The sequence below is a fragment of the Ambystoma mexicanum genome, chromosome 6q (assembly GCF_040938575.1).
Source record: "Ambystoma mexicanum isolate Mex_15411 chromosome 6q, UKY_AmexF1_1, whole genome shotgun sequence".
Classification (NCBI taxonomy): domain Eukaryota; kingdom Metazoa; phylum Chordata; class Amphibia; order Caudata; family Ambystomatidae; genus Ambystoma; species Ambystoma mexicanum.
Genome location: NC_090937.1, coordinates 1,591,184,651 through 1,591,205,662, shown reverse-complemented (window position 1 = coordinate 1,591,205,662; position 21,012 = coordinate 1,591,184,651). Strand labels below are relative to the sequence as shown.

Sequence of the window (21,012 nt, the reverse complement as noted above, 5' to 3'; positions counted from 1 at the left end):
GGGTTGTACTTATACAAGATGTGGAAGGATTCAGGGGTCTAACACAGCTTAGAAATGATGGGATAAAGGCTGTATTCTATGTGCTATATCATGGAGAAGGACATAATGCAACACACATAATATAGGGATTTTACTGCACAAAGAAACTGCAGATGATCAGTAATTGCTGGGACAGTCCATAGCCAGAAGTACAAAGGCTTTGCCACAAGAGCAAGAAAGCATGACCGCCATTCTTGGCTAGCTAAGTGGACTACATTTATTTAGTAAAACAATGTGTATTCAATACACTTGAAAGGGCAATGTTACAGTGTTCATGCAAGTACAGATTATTATATTAGGTTCCCGGCACAATCCGAATGAAGATTAAAGTCTGCATAAATAAATGAATACTGTAAGGGTGCAGAAGTATGTGTCTGACACAATAGTGGCATGGTGATCGGCAAAGGCTTTTATTCAGTACAAAATAAAGAAGAAACCCAACTCTCCCCAACTCTAAGAGGGGTTTTCCTGCCTCTAATAAATAACTATTGAGTCGGTTGAATGTACAAGTAAATAAAAAGAGTCCACCGTCCACTTCTATCCCTCACACTTATAACTAATAAGAAAAATGGTATTGGGTCTTCTTGGTCCAGAAGACAGACTCCCTTCTTCTGGACGATGAGCCACAGTTCCAAGCGTTGGGGGAATTTAGCCTGCGTGAATAACTCCATTGTCAAGGTCTCAGTTCCTCTCTGAGGAAGGAAAGAAAGTTCCAGCTTGTAGCGTCTTAAGGGTTCAGTTCAAATGCAAAAGAAAAAGTCCCAACTTAGATCATTCCTTCTTGAACATTGCTGTACTTTACTATTGGGTTCCTGGAGAATGTCTCTCTTCTCCAGGTATATGGTTCACGTACTCACCGAGCCCGGGGATTGACTCTGTTCCGCAGGTCTTCTTTTGATGGGTTTCATGATACCCAATCTTCTGGGAAGACAGCAGGAGGCATTGTCTCCTTCTCCAGAGATCTCCTTGCTTTCCAGTGCACAAGGGCTGGGCGGGTGGACTTCCTTCCCCCCAAACCCTTCTCAGACTTTCACAGTTTATCACACAAACGTCCCTTCCCCAGGCTTTCTTTGCACTTCAAAAGTTCTTATATCACAAACGTTCCCAATCTTATGGATGTTGGTCACAGACCGGTGTGTTCGTCCTGAATGGGTGCAGTAGTCCTGGTTCACTATCCTGCCAGACACTGTGACTATGGCGATGACTGGGGTTGATCTTCATAAGAGGATGCAGGTCCCAGGCCCGTGTGATTCTTCCCTTTTGGTGCTGCAGACCCAGTTCACTATCCTGCCAGGTACTGTGACTATGAAGATGACGTTTGTTATTCTTCATAGAAGGATGCGGGTTCCAGACCCGTGGGATTCTCTCTCCTTAGTGTTGCAGTTCCTTTTCGTTAGGGGGTTTAGCATGTATCCTAGGGGCTTCTGTTAAGACCCAATACTGAAGCTCCAGTGCCTTCTGGTACCTCTTCTAACAGCCACGGAAGCCCTTGTACCTTTAGGATCTCTACCATCGAGGCCTGGTCGTTCTCAGGGTTTTCCGCCCTCTGCTCTTTCAGCACGCAGCAGCGCCTCTGCGGCACTTGCAGATTGCACCTTCCTGCAACCGAGCAGTCCTTCTCCTTGGCTGGCTGCTCTGCTTTGCCGGATGGGCCTTGCACATTGGACCAGGTAAGAGCCTCTTCCCTGCCCTGTAAGCTCTCCTGCAACTGGTCGAGTCCTTTGCTGAGCTGAGCGATCCCCATGCTCGTGGTTCCTCCAGAGAGGGTCTCTCTCCCTTTCCTGGGTTTCCCGCTTCCGCTTTGAACGGGCCTTGCCCAATTAGCTTTCGGGAGCAACTAGACTGTTCATTCCGGTTCTCAAGAGTGCTCTCTTTGCTTTCACACTGCTTCTTCGTTCCAGTACTGATCTGTAGGTCTTCCAGTGAGTAAATTGGCCTCTCCCTCGTCTCAGTACATAATGAAAACATGCTCCTTGAGGAGTACACACTTTTCCTCGTCCCAGTATTTCCTATATTGGTGGCATGCCACAAACATATAGGAGCACTAGGGAAGTATTGGTGAAGGCGGGGGTGGGGAGGGGTGGCAAGGTGTGTTAGGGTTAGGTGGGCTATGGGGACACCATGTTCTCCCCAGGTCGTCGCTAATTCCACAGGGGACTTGCCTCCTCATGAGATCCACCCACTAAGTACCGCCACCAGGGGGACTATCGGGTAGCAGCCTCACCTCTCTGGCCCCATGGGAAGGTCCGCCCTCCCCCTAGGGGAGAAGTGACGACATCCGGGGATTTGTACAATACACTTCAAGGAACTATACCCTGACCCAAATAAAGGCACCTCTAGGCCATTTGAGTTCTTAAGAATACTATGCCATTGTATGCTAGAACCTAGCAAATAGACCGTGCCTATAATATGAGGAAGGATAGATGGAGCAAAACATTCTTTTGGCAGAGGATACAAGACACAAACAGCAAAAGACCTTGGATGGAACGGGGTATGGCAAAGATATAAAAGGACTAACTGGGAAGGAAGGGGAGGGGAAGGCTAAGTCATTTACACATACAAATCGTTATAGGATGTCCATGTGGCCTTGTTCGTCAAAAATGAGTCGCCATTCACATGGAATATCTTCTCCCAAAGAGAGAGCAACAACATGCAAGCTATTCAGTCCTCCAAAGAAGGCTGAATAGAGTATTTTCAAACCTGAAGAATTTCCTTTTTGGCAATAATCAAAGCATGCCTTCCATAGCAAGCCTTTGTGGGGAAGAGTTCAACATTATGGGAAGACCCCTGGCACCACAACCCGGGTATCACAGAGCCAGAAATCAAATACACACAGTCCAGGACTTCCTTCCAAAATAAGCAACCTGCTTACGTTCCAGGAACATGTGGAAACTGGATCCTATGTGTTTTCTGCACACTCAACATATGTTAGACAGGTTCACTTTGAACAACATCATTCTTGCAGGGGTCAAATAGAGCTTGCAAATTATCTTTTGGTGGCACAATCTGAGGTTTAGGTCGACTTGCATATGTTTCCCATTAAGCATGCTCGCAACCAAGTAACCTCATTGCATTGCACCACACGTTCTCTTTAACAGCCCTTTTTGAGAACACTGACCTGCTCAGTTCATTCAAGGAGATGCAATTGAGTTTTTTATGAAATAATTTCATGGTGGAATTAACCCTTAGTGAAGCTTACATGTGAAGTAAGTAATTTTCACCCATATCTTAAACAGCACTTTTGTATTAATCAACGTGGGCTACAGAGAATAATGCGATTGGTTTACTGTTGCATTTATCCATGGGCAAAAAGATCTTTACCCTATACAGGGCCACTGAATTATACTCAATTGGAACTCTGACCAGGTGCCATGCCCGGTATTAGAGTCCAGCCCTGCAAGGTCCTAAGGGGTTGGGGTCCCCCCTACGCATCTGGATGGTTGCTCCGCAGAAGGTATAGGCGTGTGCAGTGGTGTGCAGCTTGAAAGGCACTTGCCAAATGACACAGCCCACAACTCTAGCTCAAACTCTGTTCTGTTCAAACTTCTGCACAATGAGCAGCAAGCCATACAACCAGCTGCTCCAATCCAGGAGAAAAGGGGTGTGCGGCCCCTTTAAGAAAAGTGATTATGGCCAAAACAAACATACAGAAGGTAGGGAAATGAGAAAACCACATCTGACCAACAATGTCACGGCCCTTGGGATTCACTGACTTGAATCCGGACTGCTGAGTGCAAATGGATCCGCAAACCTGAAACTCCGTACTTGGAATGCCAAATTGGAAACTTACTGGGAATGTCCATCTCACTGGAAATATCAAATTGTCAGCCTATCATGAACACCAATGTTACAATTATCATAGCATAAAAAGCACGTGACATGAAATATGGCATGTGCAAAACTGAAGAGCCATGAATAGGAGGTTTTGAATCAATCCCAACTCCTCATTACTCTGGGCAGCTAACTAAACCACTGCTATTCAGCTTGCTGTGCTTCTTTAAGAGTAGAAAAGCCATATGCAAATCAAGCACATGTGATATGTATTAAAAATGATACACATATGCACAACATGACTTGGGTCATGCCATATATGGCAATATGTCATGTCATATGACACTACAGTTTGTCATGAGATATGACCCAATAGCTGAACCTACACGTCATAGGATATACAATAATATATTTATTTATTTGATTTATTTCCACATTTATAGAGCGCACTAAACCCAAGGGCATTGAGGCACTGTTACAAAACCAGTTACACAAGTAAAAAGTATAGATTCAGCCACATTATGCAAAGCGCCCCATTTGTAATGCTCTTCTGAAGACCCAGTAAGATTGTTCAGTTCGCAGGGCTGGGGGCAGAGCACTCCAGTGTTTTGCTGCAATCGTTGGGAAGTTTGAGGCTCCAGCTTTAGCTCTTTTGTAGTTCAGCTGGGTAATTCTGTGTGCATACGCTAATCTGACTGGTCTAGAGGATTGAACTCTGGATCCTTTCTGAGAAGTATGGAGGTGCTACTTTGGTAAGGCATCTGTGGGTGATTGACAACGTTTTGAAAAGGATGCGTTCTCAGATTGGGAGCCAAAGAGCCTTTTTTTCTTACCGGTGGGATGGGTTGCGCCTTTTTGTATGCTGAGGGCAGCGCAAAGCGCATTGTTTTGGATCACCTGCATTTTTTTGATATTAGCCTTTGAAGTGCCAGCAAAGAGTGCATTACAATAGTTCAATCTGGCACCTATAACTGTTTGGGTGATTGTCAAGCAACAGTCTTCGGATAGGAAGGGTCTGGCGGCAATTATCAATTTAGTAGTGTAAGCGGCAGAGGAGACAATAGCATTCACTTGTCAGGACAATGAGAGCGTGGTGTCCATGTAGACTCCCAGAGTCTTCACTGCCGGTGAGATTGATCATGTTGCCATCGATGTTGAATTCTGTGTATTGAGCATTGGGTTTTATTTATCACTGTCGGTCAGCCTTTGAGGAGAATCTCTGTGTTGTCATTGTTCAGGCAGAGACGATGAGTGGCCATCCAGGCTTGGATGGTCAGGTAGACAGAGTTCAGCGAGGCAGAGTCGTCATGGTAGTTGTCAGATAGCGAGAGGAGGATTTGTGCATCATCGGCATAGTTTGTGTAGGATATGCCGATGGAGTCAAGAAGGTCAAATGTTGAAAATGGTGAAAATGTTGTATAATGTGGGGGATACACATGACATATGTCACGCCACTACATATGACAAGCCAAATGACATGATTTATGTCATGGCATTTAGCACAACATATGGCCAGACCGGGTCAAACATGTCAAATAAAGATAAAATAGAAAGGTAATCCACTGAAAAATTGTAAATTGTTCTATTAGTCAGAAAACATGATTTATAATATTCATATATTAAAAGTACAAAAGACCTGAAATAGAAACAGCAATATATATTTGAATCATAGTAACCTCACATACTTAAAAGTCAAACAGTGAATGACCAGCACTATAAATACTTATTTTATAGTAAAGAAGACAAAAAGGGAAATCATGAAAACCTCAGAAATTGATTTATTAAAAATTCTTATAAACCGTACTACATGCCCGTAGGCCTCAAAGCCTAAAACTAAACCTAATCCAGCAACTAAGCACCTACAACCTACCCCAAGTTATTAGGTGAAGTTTATAGGGGGACAACAAAAGCAATAGTTGCCCACAGAAACTCATCAAAACTGTCTCGAAGAAGGATCCTACAGCCATAGGAACATCTGACAGTAAAATGAGAGTCAAAATTGACAGCAAACCCCACCCTGACCAAACACAGGAAGAGAGATCAGCCAATCAGGTTCAAGTCATTACCTGCCCATACAGCTGCAAATGGTTGCAGGGAAAACCCTCACAGAATAGAGATTAGGGGACTATAAAAGGAGCTCACAACTCTGGGAGTGTGTGGGTGGATGAGTGAAGAGAAGAGTAAAGGGGGAAGGTCAGAGAGGGGAGAGAGCTACTGTTGGAGGAGGAGGCTTGAAGAGCAGTGTGTGGTGGAGGAGGGGGTCAGGAAATAATAGGAGGTCGGTGGTCAGAGGAATACATAGAATGAATAGAAAAGGAAATCCTCAGAAGAGGTTTGTGGCAGAGAGTTGGAGGAGGTTAAAGGTGAGAGGAAGAGATGGAGTTACACCAAAAAGCAGGTGAAACCCCGGAGGAGAGGATGGGGAACCCAAAGAGAGTGGTGGAAAGAGGAAAGCGGTTTGTTTAGGAGGGGATATCATAGGAGAGTAGAACTGCGAGGAAGGAGGACTGAAGGAGCGTTGGGGAGGATTATATTAGTGCAGGAAGCGGAGGGCATAGTAGCATATGTTGGAATATTGGTAACACAAATTGAAGCAGATTGTTCGGAGGTGGAAGCACTGTTGGTGAAGAGTGGGAGAGTCAGGGAAAAAGTTAGGATTTTGGTGGAAGAATCGACATTCAGGGAGGGGGCAGCAGCACACCTAGAGAGGGAAAGAGGTGGTGACGTATTTAACAAGTAGAAGTGAGTACATTTAACGTGCAGGCCTTTCTTCTCATTTGAAGGAGATCAATAAAAGTGATGGCAACAGACGAAGATGGAAGAGAGGGGCAGGGCTTGGGGAGGGACCCTGATCCATAGAGGTGTACTTCAAGTGGGGGGGGGGAACATAATCCCAATGCAGGCCATTAGGAAGTTAGAACTACTTCAGGCGTAAAGAACATTAAAGAAGAAGTGGACATGTCTGGGCCTATTTTTCACACTCGATGACCCCAAACCCTCACACAAATCTGCCAATGGACATGGCCTAAATACTGAGATAAGGATCTACTGGGGACTGCGCCTTGATGTTCGGGCTACCTCTGGAACAGAGTGCTACTTGTTGAGGGTACATGTAAGGTAAGGACTTCATAGGGGATACAGTACCTGCCTAGGAAAACCCACACCTAGAAACGGTAAGAGGGAAGGCCTACAACTCATCTGGACTCTCATCCTGCGATGGGAGTCTTACTTGTGGTTGCGAGGGATTCAGAACCGGAAGCGTTGCTTGTGCCCTGAAACCCTCCTTGACAACCATATGTTGCAGTCTGTCTGGTCTCTTCATTTTGGGGGCCATACTGACAAAACCCACAAAAGAATAGCAATATATTCACTGTTGTTGAAAGATCAGTACATGAATGGGTATTACAACAGAGGAAAAGTTACTCACCATACAAACTACTGTGTTCTTATTCCTTCTGTGCTAGTATTGGGATGTTCCCCATAGAGTGGTATGTGTTGGCTTTTTGGGCAACATTCTAATCCTACGACCCAAGTACTCCTTTTTTTCAACCAGCGCATTGCAAACAAAGTGAGTGTGATATCTTCTGTACAGTAATCTCCATGGAGTCACTCGCCTCATTCTGTACTTTGCAAGTTAGACTCATCAAAGCCTATTCTGCCAGTCACCTTTTCGATATTGATAAAATGAGTACCATTAAATTGTAGAATAAGATTACCTACTAAATGAGTATAGATCTCACGGGGCAAGTGCAATACATAAGTGAGCCAGAAAAACGCTGATGTACAATATTGTGACATGCTTCCCCAGGTGGAAGATGGAAAGGAACGTAGATTGACTGTCCTATAATAGGGAATTCTCCTAGGGTGGTTTCCCTTCCCTCCTCTAGACCATCATCTTTACTCTGTGGAACACCTCTACTCTTGTGCTAGACCTGTCCCACCTCACCGCCAGGCCACAAGCTTATTTCTCCTCCCACCAATGGGCCCAACTTCTTCTGATATGGGTCTTGGCCCTACTGTGCCCTTTCCTTGGGACAAACGTGCCCTCTAAAACCTTCCTTCTCTCAAAACGTCTGCCTTAATTTCTCTCACCACCTATTCCTGATGTTCTCTTGTTTCTTTCTTCCTTTTCATCTCCTCCTGTTTCTAATCCCCTCTTTTGGCTGTCTAGCCACCGCCTCCTGTATCTCTATTACCACATCCTTCTAATGTTTTTCCACCATCCCCTGATACTTCCATCTTTTACCTCCTCCTGTTTGCCACATTCTTGTATTGAAGGTCTGATCCAGCGCCAGATAGGGGGGCAAATTTACCACCACCAAGAGTAAGAAAGGGGAGACAGGGCCCCTTCTGGGAGTAGTTGGGGGTTAAACACGAACATACAAACTGCAGTCTGACCATGGGAGAGGGCTACGCTGGGAATTGTGGGATTAGGGATGCAATGTGTGTACCATCGGCCCATGTATAATTAGCACATCATACGGAGGAACTGTCCTAACTAAAACACATTTAGCAGGGAAAGCGCCAAAGATGGCCTCGCTGGGAAATCCCGCTCCAAACACGTGATCAACATCCTGCAGGCTAGGGGGGCCGGAGACAGAGCTCAAGCTTCACATCACAGGCTGACTGAACCAGCTATGACCTCCCTTTGTGATGTCAACATGGGGTAGCAAGCCAATCCTGCGGGCGCTCTGGGGTAGTGGAGAGTTGGATCTGAGCCAGATACCCGTTCACATGGCAGCAGGTCCCTACCGGCAGCCGACTATGGGAAGGAAAGCTGAACAGAGCTGCGTCTCTGGAAGAACCAATCAGACGGTAGATTTTTGTGTCCCTGGGACGTAGCCAGCCCTCAGAGTATCCACTACAAGGTTTGCAAAGGCCAATAGCCGGCAGGTACCGTATGAATGTCTCCCAGCCCACCAGAAGCACTGTGGCGCCACATGAGAGGGATGTTTTGGGATACTGTTGACCTGTTTGCTCCAATCACCTTTTACTTATGTCTTGCACCAAGGATATGGCGTGGATCAGCCAATGACTGTCCTGGGAACGTTGAAAACATGTACATTCAAACTGTTTCTTTTGTCTTGACTATTACATTTGTAGTACAAAACTAATGTTCACTGTAAGATCAGATGTTAGTTCTCATCAATCAGTTCCTCCAGCCCACTGTTCTGTGTAATGTGTGCTCACTCAGCTGCAATAAACAGCGTAGCTTCGTGCCTGGTGGGTGCTCCTTTTGATTACAAGTTTTATATGAAGGGATTGGAAGGCCCCTGAGTAAATCTTTGAGGCCCCAGTTAGATCTTCAGTTCTCTCGGTTAGCTGAGGGTATCCAAGCCAGCCACCCCCAGGGCGCGGGTCTAGCAACCACAGACCTGATCAATGCGCATCAACGAGGAGGCCATGCACACGCAGAGTTTGTGATGTTTATTGTGTCGGAAGTTGAGCCAGAGTGTGTCATCCTGCCTACAGGAACAACTTAACCCAGTGAGGTCTAATGTGGGGAGGAGAGTTGGTACAACCACATTTATTAATTTTGAACACCGATTATTCCTTTTGCATACATTTCTCTTTTTACACTTTTTTGTACAAGAGATAGGGCAGGCATTAGGTTTTGTTAGCATAGGCCATTTTGTTTTGACAGACTCCACTAGGACTGCATGGTCGAGACTACTCTCATTTTAGTAATAGGGCAGATTATGAGTTTCTCCAACCCAAAACATTTTTCACCAGCGGTTTTACAAATTGTACCCATTGTATCAGTGTCATACTTGTGATACCATATCTCCCCTGCAATACCCTCTTGCCATGGGAATGAATCCCCCTTGCATGTAATTCCCTTGTGGTGAGGTTCCCCATTGCGGTGTGTATTGCGGCTGTATGTAGTTTCTTTGCTGTGGCATGTTCCCTGACGGAAATCCTGCCTGTGAGGCGGGTGCCACTACTGTGGCGTCTGGCACTATCAGTGCCCCTTCCATTGTGTACTTGGCTAGTTTCTTTTGTACCAGTCTATTTTATGCCTTGGCAGCATTTTGTGACGCCTTCCTCTCAGTCTCTTGTTTTCGTTTGCAATAATGCACTATCGTTGCTTGTATTTCGGACCACCGCTTAGCTTCGATGCCCACATCGTGTATAATGGTAGTACTTATGTCAGCAATCCCTTTATCAGTATGTAATAGAACAAGGGTATGCCTTCATCCCAGGACCTCCGGGTCTCTTGGGTCCATAGTTCTTGTACCCGCTTTATATAGTCAGCTGGCTAATCGTCGACTTTCATTTTATGAGCCATTACTGTTCGCCCCAGATAAGCTGTGTTTATCCATTACCTTATGTGAAAGTGGGAATTTCCCCTTCCTGATGCAGGATTTGGTTGCTCCTGTATCTATAAGAAAGGAACATTCTCTTGCTCCTATTTTCACTGCTACCTCGGGTTCCTCTTCAGGGTCGTCAGTTACAGCTAGGACTGGACACATTCAGACTTTCTGTGAGCCCCCTATTGTTGCGTGTTACTTGGTGGAAAAGGAAAGGGGTTTTCTCTCTACAAGGCTAAACCCCGGTGAAGTAGGGTACTACGTTCTGTCCCAGCACAAAGCTCACTGCAAGCACAGCTCTTGTACCCAAGCATGTTCCTGTGCGGGGTTGAGATTCTGCTAGGATGGATCCCAGGCATACATGATTGGCTTCAGAGTTTCTGTTCAGACCACAATGCCAGTAAGACATAGTGGGAACCACACTTGTGCTGCAACTAGAAGAGGTGGTAGCACGCAAAGACATGGAGTAACTAATGAACAATTATTTTCTGATGAGGAGGAGGAGGAGGGAGAGATGTTGTTTCAGATACAGATCCATGTCTTGTTCATGTAATAGAGAAACTGATACTAAGACTAACTCAGTTAAAAAATGGAGGGAACAGACGAACAGAAGAAGACGTCAAGAAAGGGCCAGAGAAACTATGGACCAAGGGGGTAGGAATACCAAAGGGAGTGGGGGCGGGGAAGACAAAAAAAAAAGAAGGAGCACTACTGCCACGTGCAAAACAATACCCTTCATCTAGAAAAGCAGATGAGGGAATATATCTCTACACGCACTATGGCAACGGGGCATCATCCAGCCATCCTCATCACCTTTCTTATAGATAACCTCAGTCGACATCCAACCCTGGTCCGGGCAGGAGCCCCTAGCCCCAGCACCACGCCAGGCACCTACAAGAAGCTGCTGAAGCAGCTGATGAAACTCGCATGACCAGACGCACTTCTTCCTGAATGCAAGCCCTGTGGCTGATATATATAGATTGCTGTAACCACTCTCTACCGAAGTTCCCACTCCTTATCAGTTGATTCTCCGAAGTCTCCCAGCATTCTGCTGCCATTATGCCATTCAGAAGCGCATGGGCTGTAATGGCCGCCGTAGCCAACCACAACGATTGGAGCCAGACCGAGGCTTTTGTCAACATTGCCTAGCAACCTGCTAGTATTTTCGCTCGCCCAAGTTGCCGGCAGGCGGAAGCCGGCTCAAAGACTTTCCGGCAAAGGCTCTCGCAAAGGTCCTGTTCTGCGCCTGTTCGCACACTAGTTGCGTGGTTGCCCACTGGATCACCCTCTTTGAGGTAAGATAGTCCTCACAACCGCCTGTTGACTTTGCTGATCTGCACCCCCACAATCCGCTCCACAAATCTGACTTTACAGCTCCATAGCCCACCATCTGACCCTGCCCACTCATATGAGATGAACTACAACGCCGTTATACCAAACATGCGTCCCATATCTCGCACGCAGTGACCCGACCTAACCTAGCCAGTATGGTCGATTGCTCAGCACTGTAAAATTCGTTATTTGTGTTCTGCGAAATTGCACGCCATACCTCATTATCGCCACATTGTGTGCGACCGTATATCTATTCCCACCCTTTACACAATGATCTCATGTGGACTCAACATATACAATGGTCATGATTTTCCTTACAGCCCCAGTCACTACTGTCTCCACCTATATGTAGCCCTACTGACAATTAAGTGTCACCTCCACCACCAACCTCAACAAGTTGCAGCTGATACAAAATAAAGCCTTGAGGGCTGCCCTCAGAATAAGGAAATCGGGTCACATATCCAAAATCAGAAGAGATCACCATTGGCTCCCCATCCAAGCCAGAGTCATCTTTAATACACTAAGCATCACTTTCAAATGCCTCCATGAAAATGCTCCCATCTACCTAAATCAGGTAATTTCCAGAAAAACTAATACCAAACCCTTAATATCCAACTACCAGGCACTATTGCTACTACCACGATTTAAGGAGACCAGAGCAGGGGGTACCAGTTTCCAACACCTAGCCCCAAAACATTGGAATACCCTTTCACTTACCATTAAAAATGAGGAAACCCCTAAGGTTTTTAAAAAAAATACTGAAAACCTGGCTATTTAACCAATACAAATAAATATAGCCAGCTCAATACTCTGTAAATAAAACTTGTATCTTGCCTTTTCCTATGTATACAATTCAACTTTGCCTATACCTGCCACTGTGTTCTACTGTTTACTATATCATTTATCTCTGTTTCGATTCCCCTGATTCTATGTGTTTTATCTACTGTCAATATAACTTAATGTATGTATTTTCAAGCTGTCTGTAACCTTGCCGTGATACCTAAGGGTCTGGTCGAGTAACAAATGTAATTAATTTTTTTTTTTTTTAATGCAACACTGCGATATACCCGATAAAGAAATCAAAGGGCGAGTGGCGTTTTATCCAGGGTTTACGGCCATTAAATGATGTGGTTTGTCTGAATTTCCCTTGGTCCCAAATCCTGCCACAATATTGTTTAACATTCCAACAAAGGCAAAGTACTTCACAGTAATTGACCTGAAGAACGCCTTCTTCTCTATCCAATTACACCCAGGGTCAAGATATCTCACCGCATTTACGTATAGCGGGCCGCGATTCGAGCACACTTGGCTGCCCCAAGGATATTGTGGATCACCCAGCAGCTTTAACAGAGTGATCCATATGGATCTGAGTAATGTACACATGCCAAGCACAGTGATCCAGTATGTTGCCAACTTGTTAATATGAAGTGAAACAAAGGAGGATTATAGGACAGATTCAGTGTATCTTCTGATATCGTTAGCAGATTAGGCATACAAGGTGGACAAAGCAAAACTGCAGTTTTACCAGGAAGAGGTCATGTACCTGGGACAGATAACATTCATTGAGGGGCGCAGGATAACACCAGAAAGAGTGCAGGCAAGTCATTCCAAAACTTGTCCACGCACAGTGAAAGAGATGCAAAGGTTTCTGGGACTATGCAACTATTGTAGGGCATGGGTGTTTGGAGTATTGCACATTCACAAAACCCCTGTTGCAGGGTCTAGAAGAGGCACAAAAAGAGAAGAGGTGATTAAAATGGACAGCAGCGATGAAAGAGAGCTTCACAGAGTTAGAACACGCACTCCCAATTACAAAAACTTTTTTTTATCTGTTCTCACACCCGGGCAGCTTAGTGATGATGGTGGTCCTCACAAAAGGGATACAAGCCACTGGCCTACTACAGTGGTAACTTAAAGACCATGACACTTCCCCTGCGAACAAGTGCTTGTGGCTGCAGAATTTGCCATAGAAAAGGCGGCAATGATCACAATGGCGTGTAGCGTAGTACTGTATATGGAGCACTCACTATTGAGAAATCCAAAAGCACACTAACACAAAGGGCATTAGGCAACAAGGTAATACTGACCAACCCAGCTATTTAAATAGAGAGGTGCTGTGTGGTCAACCCAGCTACCTTCATAGCAGAGCGCATAGAGGAAGGGGACTTAATACATGATTGTGTGGTGCACATGGACAGAATAGAGGGGAACATTCAGGTAAAAGAAGAAGAAATAGCAGGGGCAGATAAGGTTTATATTGATGGGTCATCAACATAGACCCGCAGACAGAAAGAAGGCATACAGGAGCGGCGGTGGTGTGCACTATAAATGGGGAAAATCTAATAGCATCTCAACTGCGATTACGTTCACACTACTCAGCACAAGCAGCAGAATTGGTGGCACTGATCAGTTCATTAAGCATGTTAGAAGGACATGCCGCCAACATTTTTTCTGATTATGCCTATGCTACATCAAGAATACATTTGGTATTAGCACAGTGGAAAAAAGAGGGTGCAAACAAAGTGACTGGTCCCCTGTACAACATGCCAAACTACTCAAACAGTTGATTGAGGCTCTGAAAGTACCAGCAGAGGTGGCAAAAATAAAATGCACCACCCACACGGGTAAACAATACAGAAAATCATTGCGGAAACAAAATGGCTGATAGGCTGCTTCTATTTCCCTGACGGGAGTACATGGAGGTACCCAGGGATGAAAGGAAGGGCCCCACTAATAGCAGCAGAAAGGAAGGTGGGCAGGGAGGAAGAAAGAGGAAAATGTCAACACAATACCCATTGTCCAAATTATCGAGCTGCAGGGAGAGGCACCAAATTAGGAAAAAGATTTATGGATACAGTGTGGGTGCTCATTGTTCCCCACCGATCTGATTTGGAGACAGAATAGCACTGGGAAGCCTGTAATTCCCAGGGAATTGCTAAGTGTGGCACTAGAGCAGCTGCACTTACCCACCCATGCATCCTAAGAAAGTATCGCAGCAGAGACGAATGAAGGATGCACCATGCCTAATTTGCATGAGAGAGTGGCAGAGTTTATGAGAAACTGCATGACATGTCAACAGTTTGTCTGGTCATACTTTTAAGACAGTACCTCAGCCGGAAGGTCCTTCTGGCTCTTGCATATCGACTACGTTGACATGCAAGAAAGATGTGCCTCTTATAGGTATATGATAATTGTTGTCTGCCCTTTCTCACGTTGGCTTGAGGCTGGACCCTGCGCAAAAAATGATGCAAAATTCTTGTGTGGGAGGTGTTCCCAAGATGGGGTATATATAAAGAAATAAGGTCAGATAAAGCCAGCATTTCGCCAACGATCGTTTTGAAGTGATTACGCATCTCCTGGGGATAAAACACAAACTTTTCACAGTGGAACGGCTGCAGGCAAACAGGAGTGTTGAACGTCTCAACCGCTTACTAAAAGAATGCTTGGCAACAGGTGCATTTTTTGGCTCCCCCTTTCCCTTTTTGCACTCATCCTGTGTGGATCAACACGTAACTCTGCACAAAATTGTAAGGGGTTTGAGGATGCATACATCTGTCCCTCCGACACGTAGAATTTCGGACGCTAACACTAGCTCCGAGATCCTTGGAGATGAAATGAAAGCATATATGACAGAAATGACAAATGTTCTCTGCTACCTCTCCCGCCAGGTTCCAGGACCTACTTGTCAATCGACCAATATTGAAAAGGACCCAAGTACCCATCAGGGTGAAGAATTTCCACAAGCAAGCACAGCCTTTTTTCCCAGGTGACCGAATTCTCGTCTGCAACGTGGTTCGAAAATGGAAGGAGCCGAGATTTCGCGCCCTCTTTAAAGTGGTCTATGCGACCCCAACGGCAGTGAAGATCAAAGAAAGGAGGGCATGAATCCATATGTCCAACGTTCGCAAAGACAACATCAAAGCGTCACCTAATGGGAAGTATATTTGAGTTAACATGGACATTTTGCACTGCAATTAGATGGTATAGAAAGCACACCAATGAAACAGAAGATTGGCAAGAAACTACTAGGGGAAATATGTGGAAAACAGAAATTGATGTGAATACCATGGGGACTGGAATATTATGTGTTTCTGCCTGCTGTCTTCTTCTTTCCTTCTGGTTCCTAATGTATAGGGGTAGCATGAGAACGCCTGCTGATGGTGAAAGAGAGACACACACAAAAGAAGTATATCCAAAATTCAAGAATTTGACAATGCTATTGGGGAGGAATGGGACCTTGCTTCCGAAAAAACCTGGTACAGGGAGATGAAGAGGGTGGGACGGGGGAGCACTAATGACACCTGCTACATGTGTTCACTCATTTCATAACTCGCAGAGACACCAAAGCAATTCCTGCCACAAGAAGCAACAGTAGAGGGCGGGGGATGTCTGATGCATCTGTCTTTGTGCAAAACAAGGGGCCTATTTCAGGGGCATGCAGTCGAAGTAAAATGGATAGATGACAGGGAGGAGGTGTGTGAAGATAACTTTATGAAACCAGAAAGCGTGTCCATGGGAAAATCTACCAAAAATATGATCTTAGAATATAACACAGAAGGCCCCAGAAGGGAAAACAGTTGATAACTACCCACAAAAGAAAATTCTGCAAGAATGAAGCAGGTCATGATATACCATGGTGCCACACCAGGCCCCTGATGCAAATACATGGATCAGTGTATCACACTAAAAAATGGGAAAGAGGGATGGTATAATGTTGCGCAGAAGGGCTGGTGGGATTTGAAGAAAGGGTAGTGAAGAAATTAAATGCGGGGTGTAGGAAGGTCTGGAATGACAACATACATGCCTCAACCTGGATTCATGAAAAACACCTCCCCGTCAACACAAGACCGTTCACAGTATTCTTTGTTTCAGAGCAAATGTTATGCTGGCGCTAGGTATACTGGAGGTGGCACAGAACGAGATTTAGATGTATATTATGTTTACCTGGATGACACATTGTTATGTATGAACAACTGAGTCATTTATAAGGTGGGAGAGTTTGATATTGGAATGCCTACCGACAATAGTTTTTGCTCCTGTGCTACCCTTCGTCAATAAAGATCTGGTTAAGAAAATGGCATTATGGGGGTTGGGGCATAGCATTATGGGTGACAACAACAGGAGCGCTCCGAGTTAATCTGGTCATAACTTCCCACATCCGCTGAATTTCAAGGGTTTTATTCTGTTAAATCTAGTCCATTCAAATGCACTCCAACTAAAGGTTTGTCAGTGTATGTATATAATAGCAGGACTTGCACAGAGCCATCCTTGTAACGCTGTTAAATGAACAGAAATGTACCGGTACTTCAGTCTAAGTCTGGTGATAAGTAGCAAGTATTCAACCAATGAAAATATGCCGAGCAGTAAGCAATTATTTGCCTGTCTTATGAAGTAGAATTCAGTCAGCATATTCTTGCTCCTTATATTGGGGATACAAATTGCAAACACCGAAATTATCTGGACACTAATATGTTTGCGATTTTGGTACGTTATCAAGATATGACTGACTGAAATTTCCATAGATTCCCAAATACACTTGGATGAAATTAGGTATTTTAGCTTATGCACCCACTAGTAGTAACATACTAAGCAAAATACACGAACACATCAACCAGTTAGTAATGGCCGCCATGAATCCTCCGAGTAAAAGAGGTCTGAGAGATACTAGTCCCCTTTTCTATTTCTGTTTTTAAAACACATTAGATGGTTTAAATGGTGTACGGGGGAATGGGACAGTTGGTTGTAAACAAGCGGCAAGGTAGCCGCGAAATGCGTCAACACCAGGTTTTCAATGCCACACTATGGGAGCATCATACATTTCTTGTTGATTTTTATTTCTTTTTTGCCATTGCAGTGGTTTTTTGAACAAATGTCAAAATAAAGGACCCCCCACACCCCTCTGAACGCCCCCACCCCCCTCCTCCCTGCCCCACCCTACCTCTCTACGCCCCCCCCCACCCTGTGCGGCATAAACCAAAATAAGGAAGGACCCGGAGATCTAGAAACGAAGGAGATTGTTTACAGTAATTACTCCCAAAAAAAAAAAAGTTAATGGTGCGAGTGGATTGCCGTGTCACAATGGACAAACGCTCTGGGGGTTTTGAGGCACTCTGCTCTGTGCCTGCCCTGCTCGGACCTGACAAGCGGGGGAGCGCCTGTAAGCACTGCCATCCACCCAGGTGGCCCAAATACTACCGCTGGCCCGGGACACCCATTAGGCACTCCCCACACCATGGCGGCGCCCATTGTTTTCAGCCTTCCTGGTCAGGCTATAGGAAAATGGGCCTTCCTACTGTCAGGTGGCCTACCAGGACTCTCTGGGCTACACCTGGCAGACTCTGCCCAGGTGGAGATGACGTGTAGGGCACCGCACGCAGCATTTTAATTGCTGTGCTGCCTCTTGCCTATGCCCATCCCAAGAAAATACTTTGGGGCCCCCCACACACTGTTGCTGCTGTTTTGCCTGCTGTCGGACTGATCTTGAGAGAGCAGTGCCAAGATCAGAGAGCAGCAACAAAGACTTTGAGATAGCCCTGGCCAGGTTGTCTCAGAAGTAAGGTGGTTTTATATATTGTTTTTTGTACAGTGCAGTGTATGGACTTTGTGCCTCCCAATAATGTGCGTAATGCAATCACCTCACTACATTTGTGTAGGCACTGCTGAGATCCTTCTTAGCCTACCTACTTACCTCATACATACACTTTTTTTCTTCCTAGGGTAGTGTACAGTTTGACAGTCTAAGTTTCAGTTTTTTTGCAATCAATTTTTGTGCACATTTTGGGTAGGGATTTCTATATATTGTTCTAATCATTGTGCTTGATTGTTACCACATTTGCCAACCCCTATGATAGACAGATATGCAGCTGGGCAGAGGGTGAGGCAATTTAGTCTGATCATTGATTTATTATAGGCAATGTCCCTTGGAGAACACCTCTACACTAGGTGCTCAGGTTGTCCTCAGAATCCCTCACCGGACCGGTCCAATACCTCGGTAATGCCACTGGCCTTACAGTATGCTGGTCTGCTAAGGGCCTAAGGAAGTCGACCCTGAGACACTGACGCTTATCTATGGAGAGACCCAATCGTGTCATATCCTCTATAGGCATCGACCACATGGACAGGGTTGCAGGCTAGTGCACCAGTCACACGACCTTTGCTTAGCCCAAATCCGCCTTGCCCAGCGCTGCACCCAGTCATCATGCAGCGCCCAGTGTAGGTGCCATCATGGTGCACCCGTAACCACCCCTATTGTACCAGGGTCTAGAGCGTGTGCCAGTGCCACACCAGAACTGATCGCTTCCTCCATGGCAAATGGACGTGTAACACAAGGCCAATCGCAACACCATCCATGCATGGCCCCTACCGCCTGAGATCCTTTTCCAGGGAGAAACCAATCCCGAGGGGTGAAGAAGAATAATAACTTTGGGTGGACCAGACCAACCAAATAATACACGGCTGGAGAGCTACAGACCAGGAATACAGTTGTTGCTTCTTTGAGAGTCATCCAGGCACTCCATGCACGCATCCAGACCCCTCAACCTGGCCAGGCTGCAACAGGTCATGTGCGTAGTCAAATCGCTGCCACTGTTGCTTCTACAGATACATCTCTGTGAATGGACCCAAAAACCACCACTGTTTGATGAACTGGTCCAAGATGTGTGCACTCTGGAAAGTGAGATGGAGGACGCAATGTACACTCTGTCAAGTTAACTGGCGTCTCTATACACTGCATGCAGAGTATGACCTGAGACATCAAGTGGAGGAGTTGCGCCAAACCATCGAGGCGATGCATCTGCAGAGGGTGCCCGTCAAGCGACCACCTATAATGACATCAAGGCCACCAGAGCGTGGAAGAGACTCTACACTGCCATCCCGAGAGAGAGACCATCAGCTTATCTTGCACGCTCAGGAGCCACGGCAGCCCCAAGTGAACCAACAACGTACCACACCACTATAGCCTTGGCAGTTCTGCCACAGGTGTGGACAGGAGTGCCACAGTTCCATATGTGCACAAACCCACTGGATTATATCCAAGCCGTGGTAAGGTTCCAGGCCTTGAACATGCTACACACACGATGGTGGGAAATGCCAGTGATGACCTGGAAGCAGAGCACCTGAATCCTCAATACTACCGCACTCCGACCAAGTAGAGATAAACAATAAGTCTGTGCCATCAGATGGTCCAAGGCTGCAGTGACAAGATTGGTGGGCAAATCATCCGGGACCCAGCATCCATCCAGACCGGCAAGATCACCCAACAGGAAGATCACCTATAGTCAAACTACCAACAAGCACAGAACCCGAACATCATGGACAATACCTGATGGGCTTGTAGGGTCATCAGCCACAATGACAACTGCCATCACTGGACGACAGGGACAGCGCCTCTGGATAGCAACTATCCTCAGGGTCGAGGATAGGTCAAAGGGGGGGGGGGCATGTGAACCTATGCAGGGTATAAAGCAAAAAAAAAAAAAAAAAAAAAAAGGATACCTGGCACAGCTACACCGCAATGAAAGTGAATAATTAGAGTAAAGGACCCTCAAGCATGATCACATGAGGGTTCCTTTACTCTACGGAGCACTGTGTCACAACTGATAAACCTCCAGTGGTTTATAGGCGCACCGCACCAGTCACAGCCCACACCTTGCCTCTGGAACAACCCTGACAAGCAGGAAAGCACCTGTAAGCACTGCCTCCACCCAGGTGGCACAAATACCACTGCTGGCCCAGGGCACCCAATAAATTATCGGGCGCTCCCCACAGCAGGAGAGAACCCAACGTTGTTAGCCCACCAGGACTCACTGGGCCACACCTGGCAGACGTGTCCCAGGTGGAGTTGAGTTGTGTGGGGCTCCCGATGCTGCATCTAATAGCTGGCCTGCACCTGGCCTGTGCACTCCAGTCCAAGAAAAGACTTTGGGGCCCTAACACACCGTTGCCTGCTATCTGTCTACCACAAGAACCATCACCAGAACCATCTTGAGAGAGCAGTGCCGAGAGAGCAGTGCCAAGAGAGCAGAAACAAAGACCTTGAGACAGCCCTGGCCAGGTTGTCTAGGAAGTACAGTGGTTTTATATATAGTTTTTTGTACAGTGTACTGTATGGACTTTGTACACATTTTTTAAAGGCTATTTTATATTTTTAATATTGGAAAGGACTCTTTATATTTTAGTATTTGAATTTTTAGATATGCAGCTGCTTTGGAATTTGTATAGAATGTCTTGTGGTTGCTCCTTTTTTTGTAAAAGAAACTCAAAACCCTGCTGGTGTACCAGAAAGGAAAGTGAACACATAATAAATAAAAGAACCGTACACCAGCATTCCTTTGGCCACCTTTCCTTTTGTGTGCCAGTTACTTTAACCGTGTCATTTTGCTCAGGGGTATTTGGGGATCCTGACATAACCTTCTGACATTGTCTACCTTCACAGCTGGACTTACTGGGGTGATCACGAACCGAGGGACGTGGGGATTGGAGACAGGTAAGAGTTGGGTCAGGTTATAGGTTTAGGCATAAGATGAATATTGTGTACCCGCCGACACCCGTCTCACAATAG

The 21,012-nt window shown here is 45.8% G+C and overlaps 1 protein-coding gene across 2 annotated transcripts in view; it reads right to left on the bottom strand.

Annotated features, from left to right (window-relative positions):
* The window catches only part of ALMS1 (ALMS1 centrosome and basal body associated protein), a 417,466-nt gene that overhangs the window by 47,326 nt on the left and 349,128 nt on the right, over positions 1–21,012 (bottom strand). The window lies entirely within an intron of this gene.